Source organism: Ursus arctos, unplaced genomic scaffold, assembly GCF_023065955.2.
Source record: "Ursus arctos isolate Adak ecotype North America unplaced genomic scaffold, UrsArc2.0 scaffold_22, whole genome shotgun sequence".
NCBI lineage: Eukaryota > Metazoa > Chordata > Mammalia > Carnivora > Ursidae > Ursus > Ursus arctos.
The window spans coordinates 2,754,655-2,767,726 of NW_026622897.1; the positions used below are offsets into that span (position 1 = coordinate 2,754,655).

The window sequence follows — 13,072 nt, forward strand, 5'->3', positions numbered from 1 at the left end:
AGTAAGAAGTAAATAAATACTAAATAGAAACACTCAGTTAATCCAAAAGGAATCAGGAATAAGAAGAGAAAAGACATACAGAAAACAACCAGCAAGATGTCAGACTTGAACTGAACTGTATTAAATATAATTTAAATTTGTAACTTAAATAATTAATTATAATTCACCTGTACATTCTGAATAAAAGACACAGACTTAGACTGGAATTTAAAAAAAAAAAAGTAAAACACAATTCTTTGCTGCTTAAAATAAACACACTGTAGATGTAAGGATATAGAATGATTAAGTCAAAAAAAGAAAACGAGACACAATTCAACCCCATAACACAGGACCCGAAAATCACAGACCACATAAGAAAGAGAGGAAAAAAAAAAGATTTAGTCATTGTAACTTTAAAAACCTTTACTCCCCAAGACACCATTCAGAAAATTAAAAAGCAAGCAATAGCTTGAAAGAAAAATATTTATAATACATGTATCTGGCAAAGATCTCGGAGCAAGAATATTTAAAGAATACTTACAACTCAGGAAGGAAAACTACTCAGTAAAAAATGGGGGGACGATGTGGACGCTGTAAGAATGAAGACGCACAGGGGCGCCTGGGTAGCGCAGTCGTTAAGCGTCTGCCTTTGGCTCAGGGCGTGATCCTGGCATTCCAGGATCGAGTCCCACATCGGGCTCCTCGGCTGGGAGCCTGCTTCTTCCTCTCCCACTCCCCCTGCTTGTGTTTCCTCTCTCGCTGGCTGTCTCTCTCTGTCAAATAAATAAATAAAATCTTAAAAAAAAAAAGGAATGAAGACGCACAAACGACCAAGCACTGATGTTTCACAACTTTAATCATCGGGAAGATATAAATCAACGCCACGATAGGATATTACTACAGTAGTCAAAATCTGCAAGTTGCCCAAATACCCATCACCGTGTGAATGGATAAACTGATCTGTATTGATACAGCATAATGTTGAATCATGTTCACATCCTAACAACGTGAACTACCTACTTCTGTGTGCATCAAAGTAGAAAACTCTTAAAAATATTTTGTTGATCGAAAGAACCTTACACAAACAGTACATACCATTTACATGAAAAGAAGGAACTAGCAAAACTGATGCATGGTTACAGAAATGAGTTCAGGAGTTTCCTTGACCTCGGGTTGGTGCAAGTAATTGACTGTAATCTGACTTGTTAAGTAAAATAAGGGAAATACTCTGCAAGTAGACTTCCTGTGTGTATCTTTAGCAAACCCACTGAAGTTTATACTTAAAATGGGATACATTTTGTCATGTGCAAAGTATACCACAGTAAAGTTAATTCAAAATAAACTGAGGAAAACAAGTCAAAGGATGTTTTATAACATGGAGGCCAGGGTTTAAATATAAGTAGTACACCACCTTTCAAATAGGTATGAACTCACAGGTACTCAGTCAGGCAAGTGCCTAGGGCATCCGTCACTAGAGGTGACCTTCATTTGGAAGAGAGGATTGACCATGGTGAAAGCGATTGGTTGGTTGGCTGAGTGTCAGGTATCAATATCTTATCCGTTCTACAAGGCATTCATTATTAATCATTTCAGTTTTAATATGATTTTTCTTCATGACTTGGGAAAACCTTTACACGTACTGATTTGGCACAAGATATTTTGGTTTGTGTTCTGTATGTGTGAAGTGTCTGTTCAAAGTTCTTGTGGTTGTTTCAGTTTAGTTTAGTTGTGGGTTTTTTTTTTTTTTTTTTGAGTATTGGGAGTTCTTTGCTTTTCATGTATTGTGAATAAAAGTTTTATATATTATAAATAAAAGTTCTTTTTATTTTATGAAAAAATTAAACATTTTCTCCCAATCTAGAATTGTCTCTTTGATCTCCTAGATATGTCTTTGGATGAGGAGGCAGCCTTATGTTTGATAAAGTCAATTATACCATTTTTAAGAGACTGTGCTTTTGATGTCATGGCTAATGATTGCATAAACAGGGTCTCAAAAAATTTCCTCCTAACTTTTCCTCTAGAATATTTATAATTATAGGTTTTATATTTAGGTCTTAGGTACACACAGGATTAATTTTTACATATGGTCTTCGTGTGAACAGAAGTTTATTATTTACATATGGATATCCCATTGTCCTTGTACCACTTCTGGAAAGCACTCTCTTCACCAAATTGCATTCATATTGTTGCAAAAAATCAGTTGCCCTTATATGTTTCAGTCTGCACTCCAGTATTTTTCCACCAAAACTTTTTATTATGAGGTTTATTTTCAACTATACAGACAATTTGAAAGACAAAAAAAAAAGTACAATGGACATTATTATGTTCACCTCCAATTGTTAATATTTTCCTACATTTGCTTTGTGTTTCTTTTCCAAATTGTGTGTGTGTGTGTGTGTGTATGTGTGTGTACGCATGTGTGTGCATGTGTGTGTGTGTGTGTGTGTGTGGAACCCCGTCTCCCCACCATTGTGCAGGCGGCCACCAGCCTTCATTCCCTAAACACTTGCTTTATGCCAAGACCTGTGCTGGAGGATTTGTATGGAACATCTCATCAAATTCATGACTCAACCCCACCACATAGGTGCTATTCTTATTTCCATTTTTACAGAAGAGACTTGGGTCTACAGATGTCTCATCTGTGATCTCAGAGGATAAGCACTCAGTCTTTTGCCATTAAATATGTTAGTTGTAGAGTTTTCATACGTATTCTCCATCACTGTAAGAAAGTTCTAGGTTGCTGAGGGTCTTCTATAAGGAAGGGGTGTTGGATTTTGTCAAATGGTGGTTCTGTGTCTTGAAATAGCCATATTGGTTTCCATCCTTCCTCCCTCCCTTGCGTTCCTAGAATAAACCGTCCTTGCTCATGAGATAGTTCCTTTTTCTAAATGTTATTGGAGCTGCTTGCTAAACTTTTGTTGGGAATTCTGCATCTACATTCATGAGGAATATTTGTCTGTATTTACGTCTCTTATAATGTCATTATCTGGTATTGTTAGCAGTGAAATGCTGGTACCATAAAATGAGTTCGGAAGTATTTCTTACTTTTTAATTTTCTGGATGAGTATATATAGAATTTCTATTATATCTTCCTGAAATGTTTGGTATAATTCAAAACTGAAGCCATTTGAGCCTGGCGTTTTCTTTGTGGGAACATTTTTAAGCACAAAGTTAATTTGTGTAATTTATATAGGGCTCTTCTGGTTATTTATTTCTTCTTCATTGAGCTTTAATGGTCTGAGTATTTTGAGGAATTAATCCATTTCATAGAAGTTGTGGTAATCATTTGCATAGTGTTGTTAATTATAGTCCCTTGTTATCCTTTTACCATCTGTAGGATCATAGCAATGTCAGCTTTTATTTCCTGATAATAATAATTTTTGTTTCTCTCTGCTTTCCTATTCAGTCTGTTTGGAGTTTTATCCCATTTTTAATCTTCAAAGAGAACCATCTTTTGATTCCATGTACTTTCTCTGTTGCTTTTATATTTTCCAATTGATGAATCTCCGTTCTGATCTCTGGTATTTCCTTTAGTTCTAAGTTTTCTTTTCCCTTGCTCTTCTTTTTCTAGTTTCTTAAGGTGGAAGCTGAAGTCACTGTGTGCAGACATTGCTTGTTTACTCATTTCATTGCACAGGGCTTGAAATTCCTCCTAAACACGGCTTTGCTAGCACCCCACAGTGTTTGATATGTTGTGTTTTAGTTTACATTCAATTAAAATTGATTTCTAATTTCAATTTTAATTTCTCCTTTAATCCATGTGCTCTTCAGAGTGAATTATTTAATACCAAATATTTGCAGATTTTCTACAGACCTTCCTATTATTGACTTCTAATTTTATTCCATTTTGGCTAAAGAACATATTCTGTATGACTGGAATTACTTTAAATTTATTTAGACTCATTTTGACCAGACTGCTTTATATGCCGAAGGGGTCAAGTTGTTTCATTATGTTGTTTATATCTTATCTGTCTTCTTTGATTTGTTTGTGCCCTTTTTCTATCGATTATTGAGAGAAGGTTAATGAAATCGCTGACTTTAGCTGTGGATTTGTCTATTTCTCTTTGTAGTTCTATCCGTTTCGGGTTCTTACATATTAAAACTGCTATTAAGTGTCTAAATGTTTAGAATTCTTATGTCCTCCCTGTGGGTTTATGCCATTACCCTCATGGTGTTACACATCTTTATTCCCGTTAATATTCTCTGATCAGGAATTGACTTTATCTGAATCTAATCTATTTTATTGTTGACTACTGTTAGCATCATATACTTTTTCTATCATTTTATTTTAAACCTGTTTGTCTCATTATATATATTTTAATGCAATCTCATAATACCTAACATTAATTGGTGTGTTTAGACTATTTACTTTTAATGAAATTATTTATAATAAATCTATCTGGCTACTTTTTATTTTTATTTATATATTTTTTAAGTAGGCTCCACACCCAACCTGGGGCTCGAACTCATGACCCTGAGATTGAGAGTCACATGCTCTACCAACTGAGCCAGCTGAGGGCCCCTGTTGTGCACCTTCTTAAAATTTGTATTATCTGTTTTTTTTTCCTTCTTTACAGTTTTTCTCCTTTCCCTTAGATTGAGTATTGTTATATTTATTTTATTTCTTTTGTTGCTTATTAGCTCTAATTTTTTATTTTGTTCTTTTAGGAGTTAACTCAGTGCTTATAATGTACAACTTTAACTTATAGCATCACAAATATCATTATTTTAGTTCAACCACCAACTTTCCTTTAAGTTTTTCAAATTATATGTGGTATTAAATATCATATTTATTATATTAATAACATAATATATAATATCTATTTTATATATATTTTATATATTTATATATATTATATATTTTTATATTGTATCTTATATATATTTTTTCCCCATGTAGTTACCATCTCTGGTACTTTCATTCACTTTTATAAACCTGTATTTCTATATGGTATCATTCCCTTCTGTCTGAATGACTGACGTGAACATTTCTTATAGTTGAAGTCCGCCCATGATGGAATATTTCAGCTTTTCTATCAATGAAAAAGTCTTTACTTCACCTTTGATTTTGAAAATATTTTTATGTTTTTCTGAACTTATAATTTTTGGATGACTTTTTTTTTTTTTTTTTTTTTTGGTCTTTCACTACTGTTTTCTAGCGTGGATTGTTTGGATAATTAATCTGCTGCCAGTCCTTACTCTCTTTCTCTGTATGTAGCATGTTTCTGTTTCTCTTTATGTTGTTGTTTTTTTTTCCTCTCTTTTTGGACTATCTTTTCACCAGTGGTTTATAGAAATTTGATGATGGGACTTGCTGTATTTTTTTCCATATTTTTAATACTTCAGGCTCATCGCCCTTTTTAAATCTGTGGGTCTATAGTTTTCGTTACATTTGGAAAAAATTTTGGCCAATATTTCCTCCAATACTGTTTTGCTCCTTGTTCTTCAGGACACCACTTACATGTATCTGAGGCCTTTCGAGTGTGTCCCTGAGCTCAATGACACTTCAGTTTTTATCGTATCATTTTCTGTACTCTGTGCTTCACCTTGGGTAGTTTCCTCCAGTTCACTAATTTTTCTTCTAAGACATCAGATCAGCTCTTCATGCCATCCAGTGTGTTTTCTATCTCACACATTCTAGCTTTCCTAGCTCAAAATATAATTTTAGATCTTTTAATATTTTCCATCACTCTACTTACCTGTTTGAACATAGGACATGCTGCTATAGGAACTGTTTATGGTCCTTTTCTGCTAATATTAACCTCCGTACCAGTTACGGATTAGTTTTGATGGATTGATTATTTCACCCAACTTCAACATTACAGATGACTGTACTTAACATGGAGCTTTTCCTGTATTGCCCCTCACAGGACCCTCTTATTGTTTCCCAAAGAAACTGGAAATGACATTTTTTTAAATAAAGTGGGTTTTTTTTTACTATTTATATATCCTACTAGAATATTAGCTAAGCAAGGGAGGACTGTGTCTGTTCTCTTTTATCGATTTGTCTGTATCAGGTAGCTGAGTTCTTGTTTGTAAAGGAAACCAATAAATATTTATCAAAAATAAATTTTTATACCAAAATTTTTCCATAATCTGCATATTTAAGTAAATATTACTCTCTACCATATGTGATCTTCATAGAATACTTCATAGTATTTCTTGATAATACTCTATACTCTGTATTTCTTTCTTTTTCTTATATCCCAAGTTTTTAAATATTTTGAATACGGAAGTTTAACATGTATTAACTGTCTTTGCCTACCAGAACTTAGTACTTGGCAAATAACTAAAAAGCAAGGTGTGCTGCAGTGTGACTAATACCCTATCATTTGTGTAAAATATGCAGGTGGGTTATCATGTACATTGACTTTGGCTTGTGTGAACAAGCAGTGTAACAAGTAATATAGTACTTACCATCACACATATTTGTGTCAGGTGTCACCAAGAATATTTTTGAGCATAATTTATGGGTTGTGCAATGATAATGATGGGGCTCCTTGCACTTCTTCAGGAAACATTATCTGTGCATAAAGGAAATGATACATTTTGAATTCTAGGCTTATTCCTTTCAAAAAAGTCATATATTGTATTTCTCTCTAGACAAGCTTGAGCAGGTAGGAGAAATAAAGACTCAGATTTCTATGCCTGGCTTTCTATACAAAGTAACATGATGATCTTAGCTTGATCGATAAAAGATACCCCGTAAGGGTTATAGGATCACAGCTGAAGGGATAAGTTCTAGAATCATAGTTCTGAGGTTCAAACTGTAAAACTGATTTTTTTAGACAGGGGGAGAGAGCAGTGGGGGAGGGGCAGAGGGAGAGAGAGACTCCCAAGCAGGCTCCACGCTGAGCACAGACCCTATGTGGGGCCCGATCCCACAACCCTGAGATCACCATCCGAACCGAAATCAAGAATCAGATTCTCAACCAACTGAGCCACCCAGGCGCCCCTAAAACTGATATGTTTAAATTGATACTAAAGATAATATCTTTTAGCAAATATTTTCTGAGTCTTGAAAATTTTCTGGGGCTGAAACAGCTACAGACTGACGGAGCGGTTATGGGAGCCACATCTGTCTGTGTCAGAGGACTCTGTAGTAGTGCCCCACAGACGCCCTCTTCGCACTCCAGGCCAGCCGTCCTGTAACCCTCAGAGCACGCTTTCTGAGCCTACGTGGCTTGGTCCAGTTCCTACGTCAGTCACAGACGGAGATTGCTTTTGCTAAGGCTGCTGTGTTCCAGTGTTTTAGTAACCCCATTGCTGGGAACAAAGCCTACACATTTCTGATGTTGGAAAGGGCCAAGGTTCTAAGTAATATAGGCTGTCCACGGCTTTTGTTGGTTTAGCTGAGATAGTACGCCCTTCAGAGTCAAACTGACTTGGATCTCTATCCAGCCAAATACCACCAGTGTTTATTCTGGCAATTTATAACTTCTATGAGCTTTAGATCCCTTTTTTCTGCATGAGTGCGATAACAGTGTTTACCTAATAGAGATGTGCTAGAGATTCACTTACATATATTTATGTATATAATGTGTTTATTTATGTGTATAACATTTATTTATATTCACACACACACACATATATATAAACTCATGCATACATATGTATGTATGGGCATAAAATAAGATGACATATTTTAGGTAAGAATGAGCATTTTAGAAATTCTATCTGCCTTTTTCTGGGCCTCGGAGTTTTCTCTATTATACTATCTTTAAAAAAAAAAATTACATCACCTTAAATATGATTGTTTTTAGATTTGATCCTCTAAAACTCTTTCCTCCCCCTAAGTTGTAATGTCACTTTACCAGATGCTGCTAATTATTTGATGATTTTTTTACCAGTATTTCATGCCTAGATTTCTTGTTTTCCGAACCAGAAAATGCAATCTCTCCTGAGCAGCAGAAGCACTGCCATTGCGCACAGTAGACTCACTCAGCGTGGACTGCTCTGTTGGGTGATCGGGTGCTGGGAGGACATGGCAGGCTGGCGTGTGGGTGGCGGGGGGCAGAGAGGCGGGACCCACTGGGCAGCCATAGCAAAGCTAGAAAAGAAGGCTGCAGGAACCTGGGCGGGCCTCCCTTTTAAAAGTGCCCTTCCAAGACGCTGGCTCAGCCTGTGTGCTTTCCTGGGATGATGGGCCGAATCATGCAGGCAGGCAGGCCTCGGTCCCACACATCCTTGCCTCCAGATGCAAAACTTATATGCAGGGTTGAGGAGTGGAAAGCAGTGAAATCTTTTCTCCACGTGGATCTCTGGACCCCATGACCCTTCAGGTCCTCTGGAGACCATGCAGGGCTGTCTGCTGAGACTGCTGGGCAGTCACTGACCTGCCACTGTCCACCGTGTGCTGCGGGGACAGCAGTGCTCTTCACTGCTCAAGCCGTCTTAGCAATCTTGGACAACTGAAGAAATCAGATGCCCCTTCATGAAGGTGTTCTAATCAGCTGTGCACACACGCGTGCACGCGCGCACACACACACACGCACACACACACACACACACACACACGGTAAGGCCCTAACACAACTCTCCTCACGTCTAACAGGCTATCAGTGAACACCAAGCACCATACCTGAGAGGCGCCCGTTCATCAGAGGCAGTAATGATGCCAAAAACTACTATTAACTCTTCCTAAATAAAGTGAGCAATTTCCAGTTTATTGGTAGTAAAGGAACAACCATGCAAAGTCAGGGAAGGGAGTATCTGCTTCTTTCAACAGTAGACACGAGATTCTGAAACAATCCTTTCACCCCCATTTTCCCATGGTCGCTTCTTCCTTGTGAGCCCATTCCCCAGCGGCACAATTAAAGTTTGGAGTAAAATATTTACGGGAGAAAGCCAGGTCGTAACAGTTTGGCTTATTGAGGCATGATGTACATACAGTAAAATTCACCCTCTGTAGGTACAGTTTAAATAGTTTTGGAAAATATATACAGTCATGTAACCACCAGTGCAATCAAGGTATAGAATGACCCTTCCATCCTCCACCTCGGACCATCATGGACCTGGTTTTGTCCCTATACTTTTACCATTTTTCTGATTCCATATAAATGAAGTCACATGATGTGCAGACTTTTGGGTCTGGATGTTTTCACTTACTTAGCTTTGTATTAAATGTTGATCTCTGACTATCGTGTGAAATACTTCTCAGGTCAGGGGTCATCAAATTTTGATTAGAAATGGTTGGAATTAAAGCCTTTCCATGCCACAGTTTTAATGATTCTACGTAAGGATAATTTAGAGTTACACCATCATCATCACTTACGGTTTACTGAAAGCGGACGACATCTGTGTTGAAGAGAATACCAGTCTCTCTTTCGTCATCCTCTGAATACTCTTCCCAAAGACATCTGTTTGGTACAATTGCACTAAAGTGAGCTGTAGGGTCATTTTCACTACATGTGAACCCCAGTACTGTCCTCAGCCTGCATGAACATACCTCCTTGAGCTCCAGACCCCATCTGAACTCACCACCTCTGCAGGCCTGGATGATGATGACCTTCGGTTTATCCTTCAGTGGGAGCAGTTGTGATTGTTGGAGATCTGGAAGGTGGTGTCATAAAGTAGCACATCTGGTTTTCCATTCCTGTGCCTGGTCCTATAGACTCTGTGCAGGACACCGTGAGATATGAATGCCAAGAATGTGCTGTCTGAGGACTTGTGCTCTGGGTGGGCTGCAGATGTCTACTTAGTACCAACTCCACGGCCTGAAAGAGAGCAAATCTTTAAACATCAGATCATAATACCCACCCTTTCTCCCAGACATGCTTTGAGCAATAGAATAAGTGGAAAGTTCCTGGCACAGAATTTGTCACATTAACTGCTTGTAAGTGTACAATTTAGCAGCATAAAATACATTCACAGTGCTGTATAGCTATCGTCACTATTTATACCCAAAACTTGCATCATTCCCAACAAAAATTCTATACCCGTTAAACAATAACTCCTCATCCTGTTCTCCCAGCTCCTGGGAAGGCTGCCTATTCCAGGTACGTCCCGCGACTAGAATCACATAGTACTCGTCCTTTTGTGCCTGGCCGATTTCATTAAATGTGGTTTCAAGATCCATTCACGCTGTAGCCTATGTCAAAATTTTATTCCTTTCTGTGGCTGAAGAATATTCCCTTTTAATGTATATACTAGATTTTCCTTATGCATTCACTTAGTTTTGGACATTTAGATTGTTTTCACTTTTTAGCTCCTGGGAATAATGCTGCTATGAACACTGGCATGCAGGTATCTGTTCAAATCACTGCTTTCAGTTCTTTTGGGTATATACTTAGGGGTGGAAGGGATTAGTCACATGGTAGTATTACATTATGAGAAACTGCAAAACTGTTCTCCACAGTGGCTGACAATTTTACATTCCCACCAGCAATGCTCAGATTTCCAGATTCTCCACATCTTCACCAGTAGCTGTGTGTGTGTGTGTGTGTGTGTGTGTGTGTGTGTGTGTGTGTGTTTTAATAGCCCCCGTAGAAGGTGTGACATCATCACATATCATTCTTCTAATCTGCACCTCTTTATGGACTGATGATGCTGAGCGTCTTTTCATGGGCTTATTCGCCGTTTGTGTATCTTCTTTGGCGAAATGACTATGCAAGTCCTTTACCCGCTTTCAGATTGGATTTTATTGGTTTATTTTGTTGTTGTTATTGAGTTTTAGATGTTATTTATGTATTCTGGGTATTATTCCCTCATGAAGTATATAAGGTTTGCAAATATCTTCTCCCATTCTGTAGATTATCTTTCATTTCTGGATCATATTCTGTGAAGCATAAACATCCATAATTTTCACAGTCTAGTTTATTATTTTTTTTCTTTTATTGCCACCTCTCTTGGTAACATTTCCAGAAAGTTGTCTTCAAATTCAATGTCATGGAGATTTCTCTGATGTTTTCTTTTTTTCCAAGAGTTTTATAGCTTCAGCTCTCAAACTTATATCTTTTGATATATTCATTTTGAGTTAGTTTTGTATATGGTATAAGGTAAGGTAAGGATGCAGCCTTGTTCTTTCGCATGTGGATATCCAGTTTTCCCAGCACCAATTGTCAAAAAAATTGTCCTTCACCCTTTAAATAATCTTGGTGCCTATGTTGAAAATCAATTAATCATCCATACAGCGTTTATTACTGGGTGCTTTATTCTAGTCCATTGATCTATATGTCTGTCCTTATGCCAAACAAGCATATTGTTTTCATTACTGTAGCAGTACACTTCAAATTTGGGAAGTATGAGTCCTCTAACTTTATTCTTTTTACTTTTTTTTCCCCAAGATTCCTTTGGTTATTCAGGCCTCTTGTAATTTCATATAATTTTTGAGAATCCACCTTTTCTATTTCTGCAAAACAAATAAATACAGTAAAAAGACACTTAGAATTCTGGGGTTGTATTACAGCTGTGGATGACTTCGTGTAGTATCAGCATATTAAAAATACTGTCTTCTTATCCATGAAAGTGAAATATCTTTCCATTTATTTCTATCATCCTTAATTTCTTCAGCCGTGTTTGTAGTTTTAGCATATAAGACTTTCACATCCTTGGATAGATTTATTCCTAAATATTTAATTATTTTGGGTGCTAAATGAACTTGCTTTCCTAATAGTCTTTTCAGATGGTCATTGCTGGTATGCAGAAACAAAACTGTTTTTTGTTTGTTTGTTTGTTTGTTTTTTGTGCATTAGTCTAGTACCCTGCTACTTTGCTGAATACATTTATTAGTTCTGGTAGATTTCTTGTGAATTCTTCGGGATTTCATCTGTGAATGGAGATAATTTTATTTACAGTTTGGATGTCTTCTATTTAATTTTCTTACCTAATAACTCTGGCTACGATTTCCAGTATAATGTTGAATAGCATTAGTGAAAGTACCCTTGTATTGTCCCTAATTTCAATGGAAAGGTTTTCTGTCTTTCACGTTCGAGATGTTAGCTGTGGGCTTTTCATGAATACCCTTTATCTTACTGAGAAATTTTCCTTCTGTTCTTACTTTCCTGAGAGTTTTTATTATGGAAGGGTGTTGGATTTTGTCAGATGTCCTTCTCTGTACCAATTGAGATTATCATATGTCTTTTTTCTCCATTCTATTAAAGTGATATATTACATTGATTGATTTTTTTTTATGTTGAAACACCCTTATATTCTTGTGATAAATCCCACTTATTGAAGTGAATAATCCTTCTAATATGCTGTTGGACATGATTTAGTAGTATTTTGTTGGAGATTTTTGCACCTATATTCACAAGGGATATTGATGTATAATTTTTTTCTCTTACGATGTCTTTATCTAGCTTTTTAATTCTGGACTCAAAATAAGTTAGAAGGTTCCCCCTACTCTTCTACATTTTTTAAAGAGTTTGAAAAGGTTTAGTGTTACTACTTCTTTAAATGTTTGGTGGAATTCACTAGTGAAAAACTCTGGTCCAGGACTTTTCTTTGTTGTGCACTTTTTTATTGCTAATTCATTCTCCTTAGTAGTATAGGTTCCTTCTGAATCTATCTTCACAATTAAGTCACACCAGGTGGTGTGTTTCTGAGAATTTGTCTATTTTATCTATTATTCAACTTGTTGGTGTACAGTTGTTCATGGTACCCACTTATAACCCTTTTTATCTCCATAAGGATAGAAGAAATGCCCCCACTTTAACTTACAACTTTAGTTATTTGAAACTTCTTTTTTTTCCTTCTTTGTCCATTTGACTAAGTGTTTGTCCATTTTGTCAATCTGTTCAAAGAACTCAATTTTGGTTTCATTAAGATTTTCTCTGATTTTATTATCCTATTCAGTTATCATACTTTTCAGGTTCAGAATTTCTTTTTGGCTCCATTTCATAATTTCTCTTATCGATACTCTCATTTTGCTCATGTATCTTTTTCCTGTCTTTGCCCATGTCTAACTTTGGCTTTTCGAGCATCTTCAGGTTGTTTAAAGTCATTGTCTAATAAGTCTGCTACCTGGGATTCCTCAGGGATGATTTCTTTACATTCATTTTATTCCTTCGAATGGCTCATGCTTCCCTATTCCTTCATGTACCTTGTGATTTCTTGTTAAAAACTGGATATTTGAATTTTATAATGCTGGAAC

At 36.5% G+C, this 13,072-nt stretch overlaps 1 long non-coding RNA gene and 1 other non-coding gene across 2 annotated transcripts in view; one reads left to right on the forward strand and one right to left on the reverse strand.

Moving 5' to 3' along the window:
• LOC125282525 (uncharacterized) overlaps positions 1–13,072 on the forward strand; it is a 169,727-nt gene that overhangs the window by 57,967 nt on the left and 98,688 nt on the right. The window lies entirely within an intron of this gene.
• On the reverse strand, positions 4,425–4,499 carry TRNAE-CUC (transfer RNA glutamic acid (anticodon CUC)). Its single transcript has one exon. It is a non-coding gene; the product is annotated as a tRNA-Glu (tRNA).